This window comes from Canis aureus, chromosome 31 (genome assembly GCF_053574225.1).
Source record: "Canis aureus isolate CA01 chromosome 31, VMU_Caureus_v.1.0, whole genome shotgun sequence".
NCBI lineage: Eukaryota > Metazoa > Chordata > Mammalia > Carnivora > Canidae > Canis > Canis aureus.
In genome coordinates, this window is record NC_135641.1 from 44,782,741 (window position 1) to 44,810,310 (window position 27,570).

A 27,570-nucleotide genomic window follows, 5' to 3' on the forward strand; every position below is an offset into this window, starting at 1 on the left:
TAGTCTCCTTGTCTCTGGCAGTATATTTGTCTTAAATTCAATTTTGTCCGATATGAGTGTAGTTATTCCAGATCCTTAATGGTCACAATTTGCATATTATATCTTTTTTTCATCTCTTTACTTTCAATTTACTGAGTCTAAATCTACAGTGTGACTCTTGTGGAGATCATATAGTAAGATCTCATTTTTTTTATTGCAGTCTGATGATATCTGCATTTGATTTGGATGCTTAATTCACTCACATTTCATGTAATTAGTGGTATGGTTGGGTTCATGTTTGCCATTTTGCTATTTATTTTCAAAGGGATATAGCTACCTTGAATTAGCTATAATACCTTGAATTCCCATTTTCTTTGCCTGAGTATTAGTAGTTTTTCCACTTATCAAGGCTTCACAGTCTATTTTAAATCATTGTCAATTTCCAGGACTCTGAATGCTTGTTTTTGATAATATTCTCTAGTTTTATCATTGCCATTTGAGGAACAGAATACGGTGACCTCTTCATTGTACCATGTTGGGAATCCCCAATTATGAGAATTGTTGCAATAGTTCAGGAATAAAACAAAGATAGTAAGAACTAGGAATGAATAGTGACAAACATTGATAGAATGGATTTAATAAATATATATTTTTTAAAGTAGACAAAACTTGAAGAATGACTGCATTTGAGAAGGATAAATTCCAGGCCAATGGAACATGCTGGTTAAAATTGCGGGTTTAAATCTTAAGTCTGGCCCTTGAGGCTGGATGACCTTTCTAGGCCTCAGTTTCCCCACCTGAAAAATAGTGATAATATTCACTCTGGTGCAAGGACTTAATACAACAATGCATGTAAGATTGTTTACACAGTGCCTGGCATCCTGTGATTTCCTAAAAGTTGTAGCTATGACTTTTACCATTATTAGGCCATCCTTTGCTCCCATCAGCTCTTTGATAAAGACATTAATAGCACCATTGGAAACAGATTACAGCCATCTAGGGCCTATTCCATAAGAACTCAGGAAGAAATGAGGGTACTTCTACTTCTTGCTAATCACCAATAAGACAAATTTAAGCAACATTCTTAAGACAATTAAGAAACATGCCATTTCCTATACTAAAAGCTCTAAATATATTATGGCATAATTGTCATATGAGCAAGGAATATGTTGTTTTTAAGAGAAGCTGTCAATCGCCTTTAAAATAGCTGTCAAATTTTTCTCCCTATTTAATATATTCCAAAGGGGTTTTAAAAATAACGTTTATTTCCTCTCCAATTTTTCCTCATTCCTTCAGCAAACACTGATTATTTTCCCTAGTGTCTTGAATACAGATTGAAATCAATGTGGATTTGGGGTTTATTATTTGATTAGTGCACCTGAATCATTAATGACATGAGCTCAATTCTTAAAATAGTTTGAATAAAGAGCTGCTGTCACAGATTACGCAAAGGGAGACCAACAATGCAAGCCTTCATTTCTACACATTAATATTAATTACTAACTCATGCCCTCCACCTTCTTTCAGTAGAAAAATCAAATGAATTCTAATATACAGCATAAATGGTCATGTTTTTATTTATTTTTGGTTATTTATAATTTATATTTCCTACCCTTTCAAAATATATTTGAAGTTCCTCTCAATAAGCACGTAAGACCATAAAAGATACAGGCAAAGGAGATCAGAAAAGAGATGGTAAAAGGGGTAGAGATTATTCTGTCCACAATCTGGGGTCAGAAGGTCATTATGATTGAGCACTTCTTTTAGCTCTGACCTTCCTGGCAGCCAAGAGGAAGAGTGAAATAATGGATCACGTATCCTCACTAACTGATTAAAGGAAACGCAATAGTATTGCAGATGATAGAAAATTTTTTGCAATTAAATTCCTGGAGGAATTCAACTTGACAGAGTCTACACAAGGCATATTGTGTGACACATAAAACAAAAGTTTTCCTCCGCAGTGTGCTGAGGAAATGTATTCCTCACACGGTCTTTGGAAACTCCATGATTGCTTAATCAAAACCAAGGAAACAATATTAAATATTAGCGCAGAGAATTGCTTTTAATGATGATGTCACCTGTCATCTGAATTTCCACACCTAATGGACTCTGCAGATCCCTCTCATGGATTACTCCATAGCAAAGTTTGCTCCTGTGACTCTTCTCTGTGGCTTCCTAAGGACCACTTCCTCCGGGTTACCTTCTTCTCCGATCCCTCCTGTCCTGGTGTAGCCCCAGAGCTTTGTCCCCGGCCTTGTCTTACTCCACACATCTATCCTGAGCAATGTAATCCATACCCACGCCAAACACACCAGTGCCTCATGCATCCAAATGACTATCCCGGGGCTCTCGCTTAAAATCCAGGCCCTCACTTCCACTCCTGGGTGTTTGGAAGATATTTAAAACTTATTAGGTTCCTACCAAAACCTGTTCTCCTTCTATATCCTCTATCTTGGAAATTCACACCATTACCCAAACTTTACCAAAGCACACCTTATATATCTGATCTTTCTCATCCTCACTGTGACTGTTTTATTTCAAGCCCTTTGCATTTTTATTGGTGTGCACGTAAGCCTTGCTCGGCAGTGAGTTCTCTGCAGACAGGGTCCTGATTCATCTTTAAATTCAGTACCGAGGCCACATGGAAGCTAGAATGCTATTGGTTAAGTAAATATATATTTAATAAGTGAATGAAGAAATGATCACATGAGAAGGGAATGAAAAGTACTGAGCTACATTCTTCACACCATATTTCGTCGAATCTATGAGGTGTAATTGTAAGATCTATCACTATTTTATGAGCCATTACAGAAGCAGAAAATAGTACTGATTGTTGTAAGATGCAACTGATTGTCAAGCACATTTTAGTTTCAGATATGAGAAAATCTGAATAAAAACAAATGTGTCTTAAAATTGGCAAAATGTGACATTTTTACCTAAGTTGCATGGTATCACTTCACACTGATCTCAAAAGAAAGTAAAGAGCTTTGAAGCATCAAAATAACTGGCTGATAGCAAGGACCCCCGAGAACCTCTCTTTTTGATTACTTTAGACACCCCTGTTTATCTTAGTTTGGATCCTAATGATGTCATACAATTTGTGTTGTTAATTAAAGGAAGATGTACCTTCTCCCAGGGCTTCCTTCTTTCACTTTCTCCCAGTTCAACCATACTGTTACCAAGCCCAGAGAGTCTTTTTTTTTTTTTTAATTGAACTGCAGTTAATATACAATATTATATCAGTTTCAGGAATATAACATAGTGACCCGACAATCACATACTTTGAGAAATGCTCGCCGCAATAAGCATGGTTTCCATCTGTCACCATAAAAAGTTATTAAAGTACTATCGACTATATTCCCTATGCTGCACTTTTTCATTCCTATAATTTGTTATTTTTTTATAACTGGAATTTTGAGACTCTTGATCTCCTTCTCCTATTCCATCCATCCCCACACTCTCCTCCTCTCTGACAACTACCAGTCTGTTCTCCATATTTGTCAGTCTGTTTCCGGTTTTGCTTTGTTGTTTTGTTTTTTTGTTTGTTTGTTTTTTTTAGATTCAGATACAAGTGAAATTATATGGTATTTGTCTTTCTCCATTAGCATAAATACCTCCAGGTTTGTCTACATTGTTGTGAATGGCAAGATTTCGGTCTTTTTGATGGCTGAATAATATTCCAGTGTGTGTGTGTGTGTGTGTGTGTGTGTGTGTGTGTGTGTATCACAATTTCTTTATCCATTCATCCACTGATGGACACTTAGTTTGTTTCTTGGCTTTTATACTCCAATAAACATAGGGGAACATATTTTTTGAATTAATGTTTTTGTTTTGTTTTGTTCAACTAAATACTCAGAAATAGAATTACTAGATCATACGGTATTCTATTTTTAATTTTTCAAGAAAACTCCATACAAAGGCTGCACCAATTTACATTCTCACCAACAGTGCAGGAGGGTTCCATCCTAACCATCACTTGTTATTACTTACCTTTTTTGATACTATCCATTCTGATTGATATCTCATTGTGGTTTTAATTTGCATTTCCCTGACGATCAGTGATGTTGAACACCTTTTTTCATGTGTCTTTTGGCCATTTGTAAGTCCTCTGTGGAAAAATGTCTCTTCAGATGTTCTGCACATTTTTTAATCAGATTGCTTTTTTCAGTGTTGAGTTGTATGAGTTCTTTACATATTTTACATATTAACCCCTATTGGATATATCATTTTCAAATATCTTCCTCACTCAGTAGGTTGATTTTTTTTGTTGATGGTTTCCTTTCCCGTACAAGTTTTTTAGTTTGGCGTAGGCCCAATGGTTTAATTTTGCTTTTATTTCTCTTGCCAGAAAACACATATCTAGAAAAGTATTTCTACAGCCAATGTCAGAGATTATTGCCTATGTTTTCTTCTAAGAGTTTTACGGCTTCAAGTCTTACATTAGGTCTTTAATCCATTTTGAGTTTATTTTTGTGTATGATGTAAGAAAGTGGTCTGGTTCCATTCTTTTCCATGTACCTGTCCAGTTTCCCCAGCACCGCTTATTGAAGAGACTTCCCCCCATTGTATATCTTGCCTCCTTCATCATAGACTAATTGACCATAGAAGTGTGAGTTTGTGAGCTCAAAGACAGCCTGTCTTAATCTGTCCATCTGCCATAACAAAACACCACAGAATGGGGGCAGGTGGCTTACACAACAGAAATCTATTTTCTCAGAGGTCTTGAGGCTGGCAGTCCAAGATCAGGGTGCCAGCAAGATCAGGTTCTGAGGGTAGTTCTCTCCCTGGCTTGCAGATGACTACCTTCTCCCTGAGCCCTCACATGCGGGCAAGAGGACTGGGAGCTAGCTCGGATTCCCCTTCCTACTCTTAAAGAGCTCTAATCTGTTTGTGGGGCCCCATTCTCATGACCTCATCGGAAACCTAATCACCTCTAAGAACCCATCTCCAAATACTATCACTCTGGTGGGAGGTGGGTAGGGCTTCAACATGAATTTTGAGGGAACAAAAATATTCAGTCCATAACAGAGTCCCAGTCACACAAAGTGCCTGGCTCAATTTCTGCTCCTTTCTGGGCTCCACTTTTATTCAAAAAGTTGCAACTACAGGAGTTAGAGGAAAATAATCTCCTTTCTTTGGTCCAGAGAAGAGAGCCATTAATCTTTTACCTGTCCTTTTAGGGATTGTATTTTGAGACTACAAATACATGGAGCGATTAAGTGGCCATTCACTGATGCTTCCAAAACTTGCTTCAGTTACCCTCAGACTCTCCAGAGAAGTGGTCAAACAGCAGTTGTTTCTAGAAACATACCGGGAAAAGCAATGTTATTGCGGGTAGGAGTGGAAAAGAGTCATTCATTTATCCAATATTGATAGCACACCTGTGATTTGCCGGGCATTGTGGTATAGCCTTTGTCCATGTATCAACGTGGGTTTAAGTGGTGCATTACTCTACAAACTTTGCTTTAAATATTAGGAATTCTCTTCTGAGTATTTGAAATGTCTTAGAAATTTAATTCTATTTTAGAATTGCTTTGAGAACTCCAAACTGCCAGTCACTCTTGTGATTTGGGGAAGTAGCAAGATGAAGAGGCTTTTCTTGTATTTTCTGCTTTAAAATTGCAGATGATAATACTTTCACATGACCTTTAAAAAAAAAGATTTTTTTAAACTATTCATGAGAGACACAGACCAAGAGAGAGGCAGAGACACAGACAGAGGGAGACACCGGATTCCTGGACCACGACCCGAGTCAAAGGCAGGCAACCCACCACTGAGCCACCCGGGCGTCCCTCACATGACCTTTTGACTTATCCACATAACATTAGGGTCAAGCAGGAACAAGGGCCTTTTTGGATCCAAATCCAGGCTAGAGCTGTCTGTTTAAGACTCGCTTTCCCTCTAAAGTAATAGCTAAGTAATAGCACTGTATATTCATTTTGTTTTTACTGTTGTTATTTCCCCCTGACTTTATCTACATAAAGATACTGAAGGAAAGAAGTAAGATGAAGAATAACATGATCCCAGACTTGTGTCAGTGATGGTTAGTCCTGTGCCAATTTTTGGTAAAAACTCATTCATTGCTTTTGGTAACTGGTACTTGCTTTTCTTCCACAGACTTCCTCAGATCATTAATTTACTCATTGCCACTGGTACAGTTGAAGATGATGCTGATGATGAAGAAGAAGATGATGAGAGGAGATAACTTTATATTGATTGCTATGTTACAAGTTCTAGGCTAAGAACTTCATTTTATTCCCAATAATAATCCCATGACATATAATTACTATTAAGTTAATTTGAGAATTAGATTTAGTTTGCCAGAGGTAAATGATGTCCCTAGGGTTACCTACCTGGAAAATGGCAGAGCTGGGATGTGAAGGAAAGTCTGCTCATTCTGGAGCCCACATGCATAACTATGGTAGGTGTAGACAGCTTTGGAATTTCTCATCAGAAGGAACCTAGCTCCCACAGCTCATGGTGTGTTCTTAGGCAATTTGCAGAACTTTTAAGATTCAGTGCCTGTATTTATAGAAATTAGAATGATATGTTTTTCCTCTCAAGATTTGTTGTGATTATTTCTAAATACAATGAAAGAACATGGGTTTAAGGTAGTCATTGTAGGTTTCTTTCCTTTTAGAATGACCTATTGACAATTTCTGGTACACTTAACACTAAATTCGTGTTCTAATATTTAAAATTAAGATTTTTAAATTAATGAGCCCTTTTTTATAGAGCAGTTTCAGATTTACAGAAAAAATGAGCAGTGTAGAGAGTTTCCATATACCCTCCTCCCCCATACACAATCTCTCTTATTATTAATATTTTGCATTAGTATGGGACATGTGTTATAATTAATGAACCAATGTTGATGCATTATTATCAACTGAAGTCTATAGTGTAAGTTTTATTCTCTGTGTCATATAGTTCTATGGGTTTTGATAAATGCGTCATGTCATGTATCCAACATTGTAGCATACAGAATAGTTCCACTGCCCCAAAAAATCCCATGTGTGCCACCTTGTCATCCTTTTCTCTCATTTCTCTGGGTCCCTGCCAACCACACATTTTTTCTTTTTTTTTTTTTTTTTCTACCGTGTTTATAGTTTTATCTTTGGTGGAATCTCATATAATTGGAATCAAGCAGTGTGTAGATTTTTAGTTTGGCTTCTTTCACTTAGCAATATGCATTTAAGTTTCCCTCATATCTTTCTATGGCTTGATAACCTATTTCTTTTTATTATTGAATAATACTCCATTGTATGCATGTTCCACAGCTTGTTTTCCCATTCACTTGTTGATGGACATCTTAGGTGATTCCAGTTTGAATAATTAGGAATAAAGCTATTAGAAGCATTTATGTGTATAGACCACATCTTCTTAAACCGTTCATCTGTCGATGGACACCGAGGCTCCTTCCACAGTTTGGCTATTGTGGACGTGGCTGCTACAAACATTGGGGTGCAGGTGTCCCAACGTCTCACTGCATCTGTATCTTTGCTTAGAAGGTATTCTTTCCACTTTTTTTTTTTTTTTTCAAAAAAAAAAAGCAATCTAGCTTTTTTCTCTTATTCCCTACATTACCTTTTGGCTCGTCTCCTGACAACAGTCTGCCGAGGTAGTAGAATTCACTCTTGTCTGGTGGATGTTTTAGCCACTTTTTTTCAGGCTGCTTCTTCAACTCTTTTCTTCTTCCTGTGAAACATAAATTCACAAAGTCAGCCAAAAGCTTTTCATACTTTCTTATGATACTACCAATAAAAAAAAAGATGCTGAAAGATTTCACCTCCTGAAAAACACAAATGTTTGCATTTTTTACAGAGTGGTACTCTTTCACCCAAAGAATATTCAGTTTCTTGGAGAATGTCAGAATGAGTTGACTAGATCAACCTGGGTGATAACGTATCACCAATCTGCCCCTGAATCCGTTTCTTTTGAAGTTGCCTTTTGGGGCAGGTGATACAATCATTACAAGAAGTCAGGATGCATTCAATAATATATAATAAAAACCATAACACAATGTTTTAACCAGGGAAGGGATTTATTTTCTCAAACAGTAAGAGGCCTCAGTTTGGAAATTCAGCACTGGTACAGCTGTTCACGCAAACGGTGTCTTTCAGGCTCCCTGCTTTACCATTCTTGGTGCGTCATTACAAAATGGCTTCTCCCTGCCTGGTCTTGGCAGCTGGATTTGAGACAGGAAAACAATGTGGTAGATTTATCAAGATAACAAAATCTTCCCAGAAATCCCAAGAGGCTCCCACTTATATCTCATTAGACAGATTTATGTCACATGGCCACCTGTAACTGCAAGAAATGCTGAGAAACTAAATGTTTTATTTTTAGCTGTGTGGATTGCAGCCTCATTATTTTTTTAATAATGAAGAAGGCAACAAAGGATGGAGGATCGGCTACTCATACTATCTGCAACACTGACTACATCTGTTCAACTACTCTGAAGCTTGACAGCACTAAGCTTTAGTTTAGTTAAGCAACCAAACTAAAAGGGGAAAAAAAAAAGACTGAAACTATAATCAGGTTTTAGTTATAATTTACAAGTAATACGGTATGTAGGTCTGTAATTATTTTAAAAGTGAGGAGAATAGCTATATTTGATTTCCCCGTAGTTCAATGTTTTTAATCATACTATATTCTAAATATTTTTAAGATTCATTCCTTTATCTCCATCAATTTCATCACTCTCCTAAGGTAGGCCTGGATTATTAGCACAAAATTCAATAGGCTCCCACTCTTACAATTCCTACCCATTTCAAATTTATCTTCTAGATATCTTCTAGGATGCTTAAAAACACAAATATGACTATGTGCTAGTCAAAGTTATGCTACACATTTTTCTATATCTCCTCCTTCAGAAAACAAGCCCTGGCTCATTCACTAGATGAACCCAGGCTCTTCTTAACACTCCAGTCTGGATTCTTGCCTCCTCCTCCCTCATGTTTGACATTCATAAAATAACTTAATAGTAGTTCCACTTCATGGGATTTTTGCTCTGATTACATAAGGTGCACAGCCCAATATCTGGCACATATCATAACAATGAGCCATGTCTCTCATTTAATGTTCCTGTGACCAAATTTCCCTTTCATGTTCTCTTCCCTCCATCAGAGTAATTCCCTTTCATTAAACTATAACAAGCAAAATTAAGAGGGAAAAAAAATTGCCTTTGTCTAGATACCACCCTTCAAAGATGCTTTTCCTGGGTTTCTTCTGTGCCTTCCTCAGTCTATCGTAGAGGCCGGCTCCTCCTCCTGAAATGATCTGTGCGGGTGTTTGTGTGTTAAGCTAGCCTGTTTCTTCGAACTGTATTGTCAGTTTTAGTAGATTAACTGGCACATGGTAGGTGCTTCATAAATGTTTGACAAAAGTAATGACATTTGGGTGGCTCAGCAGTTTAGTACCGCCTTCAGCCCAGGGCATGATCCTGGAGACCTGGGATCGAGTCCCACGTCAGGCTCCCTGCATGGAGCCTGCTTCTCCCTCTGCCTGTGTCTCTGCCTCTCTCACTCTCTCCCTCTCTCTCTCTCTCTCTCTGCCTCTGAATAAATAAAATCTTTTTAAAAAAAGTAATGACGTTATATATACAAGCTCTATAATTATGGAGAAGGCTATCTCATTTTGGTATTGTCAGAACTATTTCCTCTATGAATCATTTAAATTCAAATAGAAATTAACGGTACCAATGAAGCAAGTTTTATCTCTTATAACACACTAAGGAAATTGCAAAGCAAGAAAAACCAATTATTTAGAACTTCTCTAAAAATGCAACATATAACAATTTGTGGGAGAAATGACATTGAGAAGTAAATGTTAAAAAAAAAGCTCTAGATTGAAGTGAAATGGAATAGTGTTCTTGCTTCTTCTGCTGCTGCTTCTTCTTCTTTCTTCTTCTTCTTTCTTCTTCTTTCTTCTTCTTTCTTCTTTCTTCTTCTTCTTCTTCTTCTTCTTTCTTCTTCTCTTTTCTTCTTCTTTCTTCTTCTTCTTCTTCTTCTTCTTCTTCTTCTTCTTCTTCTTCTTCTTCTTCAAGCTTATCCTCATGGTTACAAAATACAACATCTCCTTAGTTCTTATTTTGGTTCTGGCAGAGGCTAATGAATGTTTCCAGACTTATATCTAATTTTCATTGAACATCTATAATGCAATAGGAGTATATAGTTTTTATTAGGCTTCTATAAAATGTACCTTAATGTATTATATGCAAGGGTGAACCAAGGATGCCCACAATTCTCTACAAATCTTAAAATTGAGAGAACCTAGGTGCTACCCCTCCTGCCCCATTTAGCAGATACAGAAACCGAAGCTAAAAGTGTTAAGTCCCTTGCCCAATATCACAAAGTACTAATGGCAGGGCAAGTAGTAGAACTACAACACAAGATGCAAAGTACGCTTTTTTGATAGGAATTCAGAAATGCATCCCAAATCCCACTGTGGGAGTTCTATTCCATTAATTTACCTAAACTGGAACTTCATTTCCCACAATTCCCTTCTTTGTTATTTTATAATATGAGTTGGCAAAAACAGAAGTGTGTAGAGATTTAGAAGGCAGAAGCAAAGCAGCTGTGCTTAGACTTTGAGCGTCGCCATGGTTTAATGTGTGAAGTGGAGATCCCCAGGGCCAGAGATTCTAAAGTGTCCTCACTTGCTATTACTCCATGTCTAATGAATTCCCTTTCCCATCTACTGATCTTGCTGACCAACACTGACCCCATACCACAAAAAAACAACCATAGACCTCTCTATCAACTCTTCCTTGTGGCTCCACTCTAATAACTGGGTGTCCTTGAGTTAAGAAGGCCTGATGGTGACTTTGATCCTCTAACCTTTCTTACAGACCTTCATTTCCCAGTGACTCTCCTACCACTGTGGGAACTAGTGTCCTACAATAAATTCCTCATTCCACAATGGTCACAGCACTTCTGCTTCCATGGCTAAACACTGACTGGCATACCCAGTTAATCCATGAACTCACATATCTTGCACATCATCTTTTAGAGAGAGAGAAAAAAAAATTGCTAGGTCGACATCTAGAAGATAGCAATCACAAAGAAATTGTGACATAAATTATCATATAGATTTACATTTACAAATCAAGCTTTAGTCCTTAAAATATGTTTATACAATGAACATACATTTCTTTGTTCCCAAGGAGTATTGATAAAGCACACAGAGATTACACCAGTTATTACATAAACACATTAATATATTAAAATATCTAAGAAGCTCTGCAACAAAGAAGTTTCTTTAATCTTGTATTTTCAAAACTTATTTGTGAAAGAAAAAAAAAACCTTTCTTTTTCTCAAGTGTGGGGTATGGTATATACTTCTCAGTATTAAGCAACCCAGTTTCCTATAGCACACCTTACCAGTTTAGGGAAAATAGCATTTTTTAAAAATATTAAGATTTTAAATCACAATCTTAGGAGAATATTTATTCTATCCCTTGGCATGAATAATACAAAGGAATTCCACTGGATTTTAATTGCAAAATCACCAATAAGAAAGGCCTTGAAGGCATTACCCACCTCTTGCCCACATACACGTTTTTTAACTGACTCAATGAATAATGACCCATTGGTTGGCTGAATAATTAGAAGAGTGAAGAAAAAACATCTCTATCCTGCAATTATTAGTACAGTGCAAGATTATTGCTATTGAAAACGAGTCTGGTTCTCCTACTCCTTTCTATTATGTGCTGCCAATCCACACCCAGCCAAGCTGTTTCTGAAAAATGTTGGTATGAATACACCCTTCAATATTTCTTCCACACTGACTATAAATATAATCTAGGCATAAATCATCAAAAGTAAATACCAGTGAACACTTTAATCCTTTATAATAAATCAGGGAAATGGGGAGTCTATGCCTGATGATGAAGTTTTAGTGTAGGTCAAACCAGCGGTTTGCTGAGGAGGCAGCACTTGAGAAAACAGGGAGCATTTTGTTAAAGATTCAGAGTTCCACTATCAGGTAGGAATTCTTTTGCACGTATTTCTATCTCTCCTGGTTATTAAGCAGTTCTATTGTTTTATTTCAGCAAGCCCAATGAAATCAGAAAAAGTCTTTTTTTCTGAATGCCTACTACCTCAAGAAATGAAGTTAGATGCTGAATAAGATAGAAAATTGAATCATAAAAGTCTCTGGCCCTCAAATAATTTCTATTGAATAGGGTATAAAAGATACATATATCAACAATTTTAGTACAGGGTAGATTCTTGTTAATGTCACAGATTAAAGTTCTACAACGTTAAGGAAAGGAAGTGATTACTTCTAGATAAAGGGATCAAGGTCCAAGGCCGTAGCAACTCAGACACACTCATTCCACTCTTCTCAGGACCAGTTGTTTCTCCACGGAGCTTCAGGGGAGATTCCCAGAACTCAGGTTTCTCCTGATAGTGCCACACTGAGCGAGCCGAGGGTGAAGGACTATAGTCCCAAAACTCAAATGAAATGAGATAGATAAATCAAAGCTGAAGTTAAGCAATCTGATGGCCATCCCAGCAGAGCACAGTGCTCCCCAATGGAGAAAGGCTGCCACGGCTCCTGGTACAAACCATATAAGGTCAAAACCTCCCCCTTCCAACCTATGGGAGGAGTTCTCCAGGTGATTGGAAGCAGCCAATCCATTGGAGACCACCCCACTGAACATCACATATATTCTCGGTCCAGAGACACAACAAATATCCAATCCCAAAACAACCTAGGGCTGGTTCCACCTCTGCGAACCTGCCTGCTCTGCTACCTTGAACATACTTTCACTTCAATATACTGCTTTTTTGCTTGCTAAAAAACATAAACAAACAAAACAAGCAATTGAAGTTGGTGGCATTTAAGCCAAATCTTGAAGAAAATATCAGACTGGAAGTTCTGAAAGATAGTTTAAAGAAACTAAGAGAGGCGAAGACATGGAGATAGTATTATCAGATAAAATCCAGTATCCCTAGATAAATTTAGATTTCAAATAAACAATAGCAGCAAAATGAATATAAGAATGGATCACAGGCTCTTTAGGACATACCTATACTGGAAATTATTTGTTGGTCATCTGAAATTCAAATTTAATTGAGGTTCCTGTATTTCCATATTAAATTTGGCAACTCTACCTGGAGGGAAAAATACATGGGATATACTAGAAAAAGAGTGTGGTTTAGTTGGTGGATTGAATTGTGCCCCCAAAGAGATATTGAAGTCCTAGCCCCCAATATCTCAGAATGGAAATAGAGTCTTTACAGGATAATCAAATCAAAGTAAAGTCCTTAGAGTGGACCTCTAATCCAGTATGACTGATGTCCTTATTAAAAGCGAAAATTTAGACAAAGCAATGAACATATTTAGAGGAAAAATAATGTGAAGACTGAGGAAAAGGTTGAAATTATGCTGCCATGAGCTAAGGAATGTCTTGGACTACTAAAAGCTGGAAAGTCAAGTTAGAGCTTCTTGCACAGGTTTTTAAGTGATCATGGCCCTGCCAGCCCCTTGATTTTGGACTTCTAGCCTCCACAACCATAAGACAATAATTTCTGTTGTTCTAGGCTACCTAGTTTGTGATACTTTGTTATGGAAGTCCTAGAAAATTAATGCAGTTGGCTATAGCCAAAGGTAGTCTCCAAAGGATAAAGGCAGGAATTCTGTGAGCTAAGGAAGACTGTAGGGGTCCTGGAATCCTCAAGGAAAAAGTCCAAACTCCCTTTGCTTCCTGTGCATTCTAAAATGGAAAACAAACAAACAAAGACAAAACTTAATGCTGTTATCTGTAGCATGAGTCTAAAGAAAGTTAAGCAATGGCTCGAACATATTTTCCTAGGACATTCATTTTACTTTTGTCTGAAACAAAGCAACTCAAAAGGATATATTATGAAGCAAAATGTGTAGAAATTTGTAGGACAAAATAAGACTATAAACTCTTGAAATAAATGTCAAGTTCTAGCCTCTGCTTCGATTTAGGCCCTCAAATCCTCAAAAATAATCTTTTTATTCCTTTTTAATCAGTAATACTTTGGTGAAAAGGTTTGCAAAATAATATTTAACTGGTGAAGAGCCACACAGATACTCGGAAAAAAAATAGGTATAAGGCAAAACAGTACAAAATGATATATCTCTGTACTCAAGGAGTTTGCAATCAAATTCTGTAAAATAATCACAAAAGGAAATGTAGAGTGAAGTAATTATCAATTTGAGAGAATAAAAGAAATGTTAAAGTAATGCACTATAAATTAACCAAATTTTTTTTTTTCTCTATAGTGTTCAAAAACACTATAATGATCAGAGGAAGAATCACAGGATACAGTTTTTAGCTAGGTCTAGAAAGGAAGAATAAATTCAGAAATGTGTAAAATTGTTTCATTATTATTTTGAATTAAGCTATATAAAATTTCACTCAATATTTTTTAAATCTGAAAGTATCTGTGAGTGCTTCAAAACAAGAAAACATATTTATAATGATTTATGTCATTTTGTTAATTCTAAGAATATGCTATTCTTTTCTTACTCCAAAGAGTTTATTGAATGTGCTCTCACCAAAGGATGATGTACAAAATTAGTTCAGTATACTTTTCAGCCTTGTATTCAAATACCACACTGTCTTGATGACCACAGCTTTGTAGTACAACCTGAAATCTGGCATTGTGATGCCCCCAGCTATGGTTTTCTTTTTTAAAATTCCCCTGGCTATTCGGGGTCTTTTCTGATTCCACACAAATCTTAAAATAATTTGTTCTAACTCTCTGAAGAAAGTCCATGGTATTTTGATAGGGATTGCATTAAACGTGTATATTGCCCTGGGTAACATTGACATTTTCACAATATTAATTCTGCCAATCCATGAGCATGGAATATTTTTCCATCTCTTTGTGTCTTCCTCAATTTCTTTCAGAAGTGTTCTATAGTTTTGAGGGTATAGATCCTTTACATCTTTGGTTAGGTTTATTCCTAGGTATCTTATGCTTTTGGGTGCAATTGTAAATGGGATTGACTCCTTAATTTCTCTTTCTTCAGTCTCATTGTCAGTGTATAGAAATGCCACTGACTTCTGGGCATTGATTTTGTATCCTGCCACGCTACCGAATTGCTGTATGAGTTCCAGCAATCTTGGGGTGGAGACTTTTGGGTTTTCTATGTAGAGTATCATGTCATCGGCGAAGAGGGAGAGTTTGACTTCTTCTTTGCCAATTTGAATGCCTTTAATGTCTTTTTGTTGTCTGATTGCTGAGGCTAGGACTCCCAGTACTATGTTGAATAGCAGTGGTGAGAGTGGACATCCCTGTCTTGTTCCTGATCTTAGGGGAAAGGCTCCCAGTGCTTCCCCATTGAGAATGATATTTGCTGTGGGATTTTCATAGATGGCTTTTAAGATGTCGAGGAATGTTCCCTCTATCCCTACACTCTGAAGAGTTTTGATCAGGAATGGATGCTGTATTTTGTCAAATGCTTTCTCTGCATCCAATGAGAGGATCATATGGTTCTTGGTTTTTCTCTTGCTGATATGATGAATCACATTGATTGTTTTACGGGTGTTGAACCAGCCTTGTGTCCCAGGGATAAATCCTACTTGGTCATGGTGAATAATTTTTTTAATGTACTGTTGGATCCTATTGGCCAGTATCTTGTTGAGAATTTTTGCATCCATGTTCATCAGGGATATTGGTCTGTAATTCTCCTTTTTGGTGGGGTCTTTGTCTGGTTTTCGAATTAAGGTGATGCTGACCTCATAGAACGAATTTGGAAGTACTCCATCTCTTTCTATCTTTCCAAACAGCTTTAGGAGAATAGGTATGGTTTCTTCTTTAAACGTTTGATAAAATTCCCCTGGGAAGCCATCTGGCCCTGGACTCTTGTGTCTTGGGAGGTTTTTGATGACTGCAATTTCCTCCCTGGTTATTGGCCTGTTCAGGTTTTCTATTTCTTCCTGTTCCAGTTTTGGTAGTTTGTGGCTTTCCAGAAATGCATCCATTTCTTCTAGATTGCCTAATTTATTGGCGTATAGCTGTTCATAATATGTTTTTAAAATCGTTTGTATTTCCTTGGTGTTGGTAGTGATCTCTCCTTTCTCATTCATGATTTTATTAATTTGAGTCTTCTCTCTCTTCTTTTTAATAAGGCTGGCTAATGGTTTATCTATCATTAATTCTTTCAAAGAACCAACTCCTGGTTCTGTTGATCTGTTACACAGTTCTTCTGGTCTCGATTTCGTTGAGTTCTGCTCGAATCTTTATTAACTCCCTTCTTCTCTTGGGTGTAGGATCTATTTGCTGTTTTTTCTCTAGCTCCTTTATGTGTAAGGTTAGCTTTTGTATTTGAGTTCTTTCCAGTGTTTGAATGGATGCTTGTATTGCGATGTATTTCCCCCTTAGGACTGCTTTTGCTGCATCCCAAAGATTTTGAATGGTTGTATCTTCATTCTCATTAGTTTCCATGAATCTTTTAAATTCTTCCTTAATTTCCTGGTTGACCCTTTTATCTTTTAGCAGGATGGTCCTTAACCTCCACGTGTTTGAGTTCCCTTGTATTCAAATAATTCTTAGTCATGGAGAAAACTATCCCTTGAGAAACAGTTTTCAAGGAATAATGATAACAGGTTGCTAAATGAGTATTTTTGCTATGAAGAGTAGAGGTTTTCTAACTTAGCTGTGTGTGAAATTACCCGTTTTGCAAGACCCTGTAAAGGTGACACTTAAATGAACCCCTCTACTCCCGTTCTCAAAATTGAAAAAGAAAAAGTAATAACTAGAGGAAAATTTGGTCATGGATCTACTGTGACTGAATAGATTTAATCATATACAAAAAAAAAACAAAACTATTTCTCTGAAAAAGTTGTATTCTATTTTGTACCAAACTTAAATATGGAAGTGGCCCAACTGTCCATGGATTGATGAATGGATTAAAAAGATGTGAAAAAAAAAAAGATGTGAGATATATAAATATAAATATATACACACAATGGAATATTATCCAGTCACAAAAAAAGAATAAAATGTCTCCATTTGCAACAACATGGGTGGAGCTAGAGAGTATAATTCTAAGTAACATAAGTCAGAGAAAGACAAATACCATATGATTTCACTCATATGGGGAATTTAAGAAACAAAACAAACAAGTAAAGGCAAAAGAGAGAGAGAATGAGAGAGACAAATCAAGAAACAGAATCTGATTTATAAAGGACAAACTGATGGTTACCAGAGGTGGGGGATGAGGAGATAAGTGAAATAAATGATGAGGATTAAGGAGTGCATTTGTGGTGATGAGCACCAGGTAAAAATATATATATATATAAAATTTCACTCAATATTTTTTAAATCTGCAAGTATCTGTGAGTGCTTCAAAACAAGAGAACATATTTATAATGATTTATGTCATTTTTTAATTTTAAGAATATGCTATACATATTTAAAAAATCTGTTTTATTCTGGGGCATCTTGGTGGCTAAGCTGGTTAAGCATCTGACTCTTGGTTTCAGCTCAGGTCATGATCTCAGGGTTGGAATTGAGCCCCTTGTCAGGCTCTATCCTCACATGGGATCTGCTTGAGGGTCTCTCTCTCTCTCTCTCTCTCATCTCTCTCAATTTCTCTCTCTCTCCTTTTGTCCCTTCCCCATTCCTGCTCTCTCTCTCTCTCTCTCTCTCTAATAAATATTTTTTAAACTCTATTTTATTTTATTTTCATTTTAAAAATCTGCATTTGTATACATTAATACAGACTGTCAGAATGAGAAATCAAGAAAATAATCCCACTTACAATTTCATCAAAAAGAATAAAATACCTAAGAATAAACTTAACCCAAGATGTGAAAGACCTGAACACTAAAAACTATAAGGTACTGATGAAAGAGATTGAAGACTGACACACATAAATGGAAAGATACACCATACTTATTGATTGAAATCATTAATATTGCTAAAATGCATAAACAATGCAAAGCAATCTACAGATTCAATCCAATCCCTCTCAAAATTCCAGTAGCATTTTCCATAAAAATATGTCTACAAACTAAAATTCGCATGGAACTACAAAATACCCTGAAGGGCCAAATAGTCCTGAGAAAGAAGAACAAGGCCATAAACATTACACTTCCTGATTTCAAACTATAATTGATACTTGAACAACACTGGTTTCAACTGTACAGGCCCACTTACGTAAGGATTTTTTTTTTCAGTAAATACAGTACAGCAATGTAAATGTTATTTTATCTTTCTTATGATTTTTCTTAATAACATTTTATTTTCTCTAGCTTACTCTATTATAAGAATACCATATGGTGATCCCTGGGTGGCTCAGCAGTTTGGCACCTGCCTTCGGCCCAGGCATGATCCTGGAGTCCTGGGATCAAGTCCCACGTCGGGCTCCCTGCATGGAGCCTGCTTCTCCCTCTGCCTGTGTCTCTGCCTCTGTGTGTGTGTGTCTCTCATAAATAAATAAATAAAATCCTTAAATAAAATACTGTATATAATACAGGAAGCATACAAAATATATATTAATTAACTGTTTATGTTATAGGTAAGTCTTCTGGTCAATAGTTGGCTAATAGTAGAATTTTGGAGGAGTCAAAAGTTATACATGGATTTTCAACTGCCCAGGAGGTCAGCACCCTTAACCACCACATTGTTCAAGAGTCAACTGTATACTACAAAGCCACAGTAATCAAAACAGTATTCTATTATTAAAAAAAAAAAAAAAGATATGTGTGGTGCCTGGGTGGCTCAGTTGGTTAAGCAATCTACTCTTGATTTTGGCTCAAGTCATGGTCTCAGGGTCCTGAGATTGAACCCTGCATCAGGTTCCACACTCAGTACATAGTGTGCTTCTCTCCCTCCCTCTGTCTCTCACCCTGCTCATACGCACACACTCTCATAAATAAATAAATAAATAAATAAATAAATAAATAAATAAATATTTTTTTTAAAGCGACTACATAGATCAATGGAATAGATTAGAAAGCTCAGAAATAAAGGCACACATGTATGGTCAACTAATCTATGACAAAGTAATTTATGGGACAAGGAAGATCTCTTTAACAAACGGTATTGGGAAAACTGGCTGGCTACATGCAAAAAAAGAAAACTGGACCACTAGCATACACCACATACAAAAATTAACTCAAAAGGGATTTGAGACTTGAGTGTTAAGACGGAAACTATAAATCCCCTAGAAGAAAACATATGTGGTAAGCTCCTTGACATGGGTCTGAATGATGTTTTCTTGGATCTGTCTCCAAAGGCAAGGAAAACAAAAGCAAAAATAAGTAAATGGGACTACATCAAACCAAAAAGCTTCTGCACAGTGAAAGAAACCGGCAATAAAACAAAAAGGCAACCTACTGAAAGGGAGAAGATATATGCAAATTACATACCCAATAAGCCAGTAAGAGTTTAACATCCAAAATACATAAACAATTCATACAACTAAATAACAACAACAACAACAACAAAAACCCAAACAGTCTGATGAAGAAATGGGCAGAGCATCTGAATAGACATTTTTCCAAAGAAGACATCCAGATGACCAACACGCACACGAAAAAATGCTCAACATCACTCATCATCAAGGAAATACAAAACAAAACCACAATGATATATTACCCTACACTCGTCAGAATGGCTATTATCAAAAAGACAAGTACCAACAAGGGGCGGTTACGGCGTGGAGATGTTTCTCTCCCTGTGTTCCACAAAGCCCTGGTCCCCTGTGATGCTTCCATGAGAGTAGGTTCTGATATCAAAAATATTTTTTGTTCAAAATTTCAAGTTTCTCTACAAGGAAGGGATTTCCCAATTGCTATGAAAAGAAATTCTCTAGCTTGCAGATAGAGGAGTATTTTATGAAGTAGCAGTCATTGACTGTTGGCCAAATGTAACCAGGCATCTCAGAACTGATCATCGGCATTTCAAAGCCAGGAAAAATTGGTGTGACTGATTCACAAGTTCCGAAGGGTATCTGTAAGGTTACATATCAAAAGTTACTAGCTGCCTTTGAAGAGAAGCTATTTAACTTCCAGCAATATGTAATTAAATTAAGGAGGAGAATGAAAGCAAAAGTGTACCGAAATTAAAAAAAAAAAAAATGTAGCACAAAATCCAAGAATTCGTTGATGCAAGTCGGGACTCCATGGTTAGTCCTACAGAGGGCACAAATCCGAGAAAAACAGCATGTCACCATGATATTATACATTAACTGGAAACCATACATGATTCAGAAGAAGGAACGTTAGATGCTGTGTGTGAGAAAAATCTTAGCCTCAAACCAACAAAAAAATGTGGCATGCAATGATCAATGTATGCTATAGTCGGTTTAAAAATATATATGCGTGTGTGTGTGTGTGTGTGTGTGTGCATTGAATGTAACAGACTTTTTTTTTTGGTTTTTCTTTTAAATCTCTTCTCCCAAAGCTATTTTAAAATTTATGATGTCTTAAAATGCACTGGCCTCCTGAACACTGGCATTCCCTTTGCCTCACCACTGCCTCCTGTCCCGGCCTTACTGTTTTTCATCGCACTTACCACCTCTGACTTTTACGTATTTGTTGTCTATCCCTTCCCACTAGAAATTAAGCAGAGATTTTTCTTTTCTGCTCGCTTTACTCCCGTATCTTGGATCCTTACGACAGTACTTACTATGTGCTTCTTGAGTTCGACAAATATTTGTTGAACAAATAAACAGATGAATGAATCTTGAGATCCATGATATCTGTGGGATGAGGCAATAAAACAGATTAGTCACCTAGAAATTCACAAGGTTCATCAGTAAATTAAGTTCTCCGAGGTACTGCTATTTTTAAAAAGCTATTTCATCTCGGTGAACGCTTTATTTCCCCAAATTCATCAATAGCGGTACCTTTTTCCCCACGTAACATTAAAATACAATAGAATTAATATTCCTAACATTCCGTGTAAAACATTTTAGGAAAGAGGAGCTTCTCCAAAAACCAATTAAATTCTGTAATTCGTTTTTTTTTCTTTTAATATCGTATCCTTTCAGTTCCTTATTGCTTTTGTTCCCCTCCTCCTCTCTCTTCTTATTTATTCTTTACATTATTTCTTCATGCTTCGTACAATACACTATTACTCGAAAACACAGGAGTCACAGAATCTGCTACTCAGGATACAAGTGTGAACAAATTTAAGCTGATTTTGAAAGTATGTAAAAAAAACTAAAAAGACTTACAATAACACTGATACAGAGAAAATTTCCATGCTAAGTGTATTTTATGCTAAATCTTATAATTTCGTCAAGCTCTACCAGGAAAATAGAAACCATTTCAGCGTTTTTGTAACAGAGAACATTTAAGGCAAGAAATTGGTTACACAGGTGATGGAAAGGCTGAGAAAGCAAACAAGAGGCAGTGAGGCGGCCTAGACTTGCGTGACAGCAAGAAGCCCTTGCAACACCCAGGCTGACGGGTGCAGGAGGAGAGAAAGCCCCAGAGCCCAGCAGCCAAGGACGCCCGGCAGGAGAGGGAAGCACCCAGAGGGGAGTCAGAGGCAGAGCCAGTGCCCAAAGAGGTGACAGGTCAACAGTGCAGCTCCTTCCTCCTTCCCACACACGGAATTCCCACAGGTGCCCCCTACTAGTTGAACCTGTTGACCTGAGAGCCTGGGAAATGCCTCCTGTAAGAACCAGTCCCTCCGTGGTACAGAAACAGTGGCGAGGGGCAAACAGCCCAAGCACTGGTCCAGGTGACAAACATCATCTACTACACCAGCGTGCAGACACTTGCCTTCATTTTCCATTACGACGGCAAGTCTAGCCAAAGATTAAAAACACACAGAAAATCGTGCTGAATTCAACTCACGCCCAAAGTCATATTATCTGCCTTATTATCCAATCGTATGTCAGCACACCCTCGCAGTCAAGCAGATATGAATGATCAATTGCATTATGTGGAAACAATGATTAACAAAATTGTTTTCATCGCATATGACAACACAACTAATTTTTCACCACAACTATTTTTTAAAGATTTATTTATTTATTTGAGAGAGTGCAAGCACACGGGCACGAGAGCAGAGGGAAGAGCTGAGGGAGAGAGAATTTTCCAGCAGATTCCCTGCTGAGTGGGAAGACCGAAGCCCAACTGGGGCCTTGATCCCATGACCCTGAGATCATGACCTGAGTTGAAATCGAGTCAGACATTTAACCAACTAAGCCACCCAGGCGCCCCTTTACCACAAATATTAAATTTAATGTTCCATATACTTGTTTTCTTAAAGCTAGGATCCAACTGTCATAATAGACATCACTTTAATGAACTTGTTTCTTTCTGTAACAGATTATTACTTTCAATCTTTCTGGTGATATAACATATGAAATAATGTTTTTCTCTACTCCAGATTGGCTAAAAGTCCTTCTCATTGCACCCTCAAGAACCACATGTAACCCACTGCAACAGACCATGCAATACGCCATGAGCCTGCAATAGACTGCAGTGAAATTACTCAAATATAGTTAATTGAAAAAAATATGTTAAAGCAACAAACTGAAAAGCATTCTACTTAAAACTACTCTAGATATAGATAGTTTTATTAAAAAAAAAAAAAAAGAAAAAGAAAAAGAAAAGACAACACCCTCTCTGAAAAATAGCAAGCAGTCCTCTTGCACATGGCAATAAAAGACTAAGGTGGCTTTCACGCTGTGGTTGTTGCCTTTACGGAAATTGTTGGGTAGCTTATGGGTAGTACCGCAAACCATCAAAGAATGATTATAATGATTATCTGGAGTGATCACCGTCTCATTGCATTCATGAAATTAAATCACATGTATTCCCAAAAGAGATTCAACGTGGAATACAATGCAGGTACCATATAGTAAAATTGAACCATCAGTCCAAAAGCAAAGATAGGTTAATAATAAAAGGATGAAAAAGAAAACTATTTCATAAAACTCTTGCTAAAGACAATAATATTTGAGCTTCCTAGGAGCTGAAATGAAGGAAAAATGTAGAGTTTTGTAGCTCTCGATGTCAAATAAAAGAAAATGTGTATGCCACAGGTGGAAAGGGCTGTGTGGTTGTGGTTTTAGCCTTTCTCAGGCTGAGCAGTGATAGTCACATACAACCCTGATGGAGCAAAGTTGGCCTGATCCCATTCAAAGTGCTTAAGGGCCTATCAAGTAAATCCAAAGATATTGATCTGATCCCTTACTTAAAGATTCCGTGATTCTTGTCTAAGCATGCATCATCATGATCTTATCAAATTCCCATTTTAATTCATTCCCCGTGGCTTTTGTTAAATTTCTATTTGTATGTGTAGATTCTTTTTTTTTTTTTTTCTTCTTTTCCAGAATTATGTTATTGCTTCTAGGAGAACAAAATGATTGTTTGGGGGTCTTCAGAAAGCTGTCATGACAACGCCTTTGGTAAAAAATCTGGCTGTACATGATTAGAAACAACTTAATAATTCAAGAATTCAAAATGGGTAATTTTGCATTGGAAAACAGGATTGGAAATCCCAATCATTTTGGTACTCAGTTTAATTTCGGTGGAATGAGAGCCTTTGTTAAGGTTAAACATGGAAACAGATCACTATTGCCATCTCCTGGCAAGTAAACCACATGACCACAAATTAAGTCTTTTTGAAGGGCCCTATATTGTGGGAAGGCAAAAAGATTACCCCATAAATAGGCAATAAAGTATCGAATATTCATTGTAAGACCATCATTGGATTTTTATTCTTTATTCCTATAAGACCTTTACAAAAATCCATTAGACTTGATAAATAGTAGCATTTGTTTTATGAGCTCTTTATGTCAAACAAAAATTCTGCTTGTTATGACTTTTTAAATTAAATGCATATGATGGATCTACCTGTGATTGAAACAAATATAAAAGCTGCTTTAAGAAGAAAACCTAGAAAACGTTTGTAATGCACTGGGGAAAAGGAGCCAGGATTGTACCACCGCATGCAGCCAAGAAAGTGACGGGGAGCTTTCCACCATATAATAAAGCTGATGGAATGGGTAACAGCTCCGACAGCATTAATCCATCTTTCTGCTGTGGGGGCTTTCAGAAGAGATGAATGACACTCCCCCCTCCAACTCGCCTTGTCATCTTGCTGTGTTTCTCTTTAATTTCTCTCTCTTGCTATTGTTCGCCTTTATAATCAGCTGTTGCTGATGCTTTGAACCCCCTTCCCTCCTCACATCTGGACATCAAATCATCAGCTGCATCTGAGCCTGGCTCATATACTCCCCGCCTGAGATGCCAGCTGAGCCAGTTATGAGCTCAATGTCACTGAAGTCTGCAAGCTGTGCTCCAGGGTGCCGTCCCATCCCGTAGATCCCAAAGTCTTGCCGTAGCTGAGTGAAAAAGGGGAATGAGATATGGCTCCAAGTCATTACCCTCCAGACCAGAATGCTACATTCCACATGGTCCTGAGGGCTTGACGTGTGGTCTTCTAAAACTAATCACCTCTTCGAAGATAAACATGATAACTAACTTCCCCAAGATGGGTGGAAAGCGCGGAGATAATTGACATTTTTATTTAAAAACAAAACAAAACTCCTCTGAAGTCAGTTCCTTGGAAGAAGAAAAGAAAATCCACTGTTGTTGTTTTATCACATTTTATTATAAATTTTATCCAATCTAAATTCCATTCCCTTCTGACCAGCTCAAAATCACTGAACGTTTACACCAAGGTAAAAGAGGAATGGATGTTTGAGAAATCAACTTGGATGTGAGTTTTGAAGCATGAAATCACTCCAGTTAAGTAGCTTGGTGGTCCTCTGTTAAAGTTTCACATTGCTAGCCTGTCACATCCCTCGCTAAGCCAATTTCCTGAAGAACAAAGCTGAGAGAACAAGAGGGGATGATCTTCTATTCCTATACTTGGATCATCTGATGAGGCCAGAGTATAAAGGGACGATGACCCCTGAGCGATGCTTCTGTTCCAGCTGACCACTAGCTCAGGGCACCCTCTCCTTTAAAGTGAATCTCAATAAATCTATACGAAGAAAATCCTCACAGATAAGAAAAGAATCTGGAAAGCAGTAAAAGGAAGTCAACGTAATGCTTGGAGTAAAAATAAGTCAAAATCATAAAATGAGAAAATCCAGACAGGCATTTAAATACATGTAGTCAAAGTAACAACAGCATTAAAAGTTCACATATACAGCACTTACCAAGTGCCAGAAACGGCTCTAGTCTTTTTTTTTTTTTTTTTTTTTTTTCAAATTTATTTATGATAGTCACAGAGAGAGAGAGAGAGGCAGAGACACAGGCAGAGGGAGAAGCAGGCTCCATGCACTGGGAGCCTGATGTGGGATTCGATCCCGGGTCTCCAGGATCGCGCCCTGGGCCAAAGACAGGCGCCAAACCGCTGCGCCACCCAGGGATCCCCGGCTCTAGTCTTTTTATATAATATTAATCCATTCGGTCCTCACAATCATTTTATCATCTCCAAGTAACAGAAAAGGAAATGGAGCACAACGATTTAGAAACAAACAAGTTCAGGAAACTTAGAGGAAGAGTGGGCCCAAGAGTCCCACCCAGGTGGTCTGGCTCTTAACGGCTCCTAAATTTATTTATATTCAGGTCTGCAAAACTCTCTCTCTCTCTCTCCATCCCCTCTCTTCCCTCCACCATCATATGTTTAACTGTTACAAGAAATGGAGTATGAACTAATTTCCCCATTTTACAGAATGGTCAACAAATGCTGTCTGAAGTCAGGGAACTGCAAATGGCGGTGCCGGGATGTAATTCCAAGTCCCACCTACTTCCCTCCACATCCCACTGTGTCCCAGGGCCAGAGGGCCATGAAAATGCACTGCTCAGACCTGCTGCTGCAGGGACATGGTTTCTGATGGCCGCGGCTCTCCTCTGGACCTACCCCCATGTGTGCACCAAGGTCAGGCTTCCTTTGGGCACAGGCCCATTCCTGCCCTGACAGGACTATTCTATGGGGAGAAATTGGTTGGGAGATGCCCCATCATCTTGGTTGCAATTTTCATAGAAAAGTCTCGGCACTTTTCCTACCCAGGCCTTCCCTCCTCGTCCTTTCCTTTTACAATGGTCAGATCCACATCATGGTCTGTTTCTCTCTTCATACCCCTACTCCACTCCCCCCTGCCCTTTATCTTTCATAAGCCTTTTCCCTAATAAATCTCTTGTGGGTCTAATTCCATCTTGAGCTCTGCTTCTCTGAAAGTCCAAATTAACACACAGGCCAAAATAATATCTTCAGAAACTCATTTAGCTAGCTATACAAAGATAGATCTATATTTTCTATATGTTTATCTATGTGTTTTTAGACAGGATATGTCTATGTAACTACTTCGTGATTTTACTTATTTTGGATTCAATGAATCACACAGAGGAAGTAAAATGATAGAATGGAGCAAACACGATTAACAAAGCAACCGAAATAACTATGCCATGTCTATGAGAGATCAGTAGATCTGGAGCACACAGCTAGAGTTTCTCCATAATGGAAACAAACAGGAGGCCCTAATACAAGGGCTCACAACCGTAACAACCGGGCTATCTCAGAATGGAACTCCAGCTGAACTTTGCATATTCCTATCAACGTCTAAGTGATATCCTGAGACTTCAAAGGGTAGAAAATCCTTTCTCAGATGACAAAAAAAAGAGTTCTCTACACTATACATCTCAGGATCCTGTAAACTGGCTTAAGTTGCAACTAGTAACATTTTTTTCCTCATGTTTTCTCCTCTTTATTCTATGATTTATGATGATCTTGAGGTATTCAGTTGTTCCTATTTATGTCTCTCAAAGCCTGTTCTCTTTCCTGATGATCTATTCTCCTAAATCCCAAAGATCTCATCTTGAATTTTCTTTCAGGACTACATGATCTTGTGACCCTAGAGGCACAACACTCAGATATTTAGCACATGAGGATAAGGCCAATGCTATAAATATGTGCTTTGTGAGGTGGGACATTGGTTGAGGAGTCACACTGGGAGTCGTGGAAGAGGCTCTTGTGAGTTAAGCTTCAATAGCGCTCATCATGACCAATATACAAAGCACTTAAGATTGGTATGACATCTTTATTAATCGACACAATTGTACTTGAACAGGACTCACCTTTGACTAGATAGACACAATGATCTGGCTACATCCTTACAGCGGAACTATGCCTCCATGACAATGAAACGGAATGCTCTTAATACATCTGCATTCTGTTTCAGTGACCTAAACAGCGATAAATCATTGGCTAAGGAATTGCGAAACCAAATCACATGGTTCTAAAGAAAAATACATACACAAGGAAATAAAAAAATATATATTATTTTGTTGAAAAAAATTACTCTAATTCAGCCCACTAATGAATTCATCTCATACTTGTGTAATGATGTTGCAAATAATGGGAATATGGTACAGAGAGATAAAGCACGGTAATGGTAGGGCGCGGCATGGGACAAGGTGGGACGCAAGGTACATTACGGTGTAGGGCAGCATTTCTAGACTGTTGTTATACATCATAACAGTATGTCCAGAGGCCCTTAGAAAGTGCTTTGTATTTTTCAAGTTTTTAGCCAACAGGATTCAAAATTTTTTGTCAGAATCAGCAAAGACAAAGAACTTTATCCAAGATAGAGATCAATAAGTGGTTTGCTATGTGGCCACTTTTTAAA

At 37.5% G+C, this 27,570-nt stretch overlaps 1 long non-coding RNA gene across 2 annotated transcripts; it reads right to left on the reverse strand.

Moving 5' to 3' along the window:
- LOC144302738 (uncharacterized) lies at positions 1-27,098 on the reverse strand. Of its 2 annotated transcripts, XR_013369768.1 has the most exons (8): positions 27,020-27,098; positions 20,598-20,670; positions 7,564-7,674; positions 6,333-6,501; positions 6,084-6,149; positions 5,361-5,625; positions 5,148-5,278; positions 1-776 (listed from the first exon to the last, which is right to left on the reverse strand). It is a non-coding gene; the product is annotated as an uncharacterized LOC144302738 (long non-coding RNA). The 2 variants fall into 2 exon arrangements; XR_013369767.1 differs by lacking the exon at positions 1-776 and having other exon boundaries at positions 3,706-5,278.
- Between the last annotated feature and the right edge of the window lie 472 nt (positions 27,099-27,570).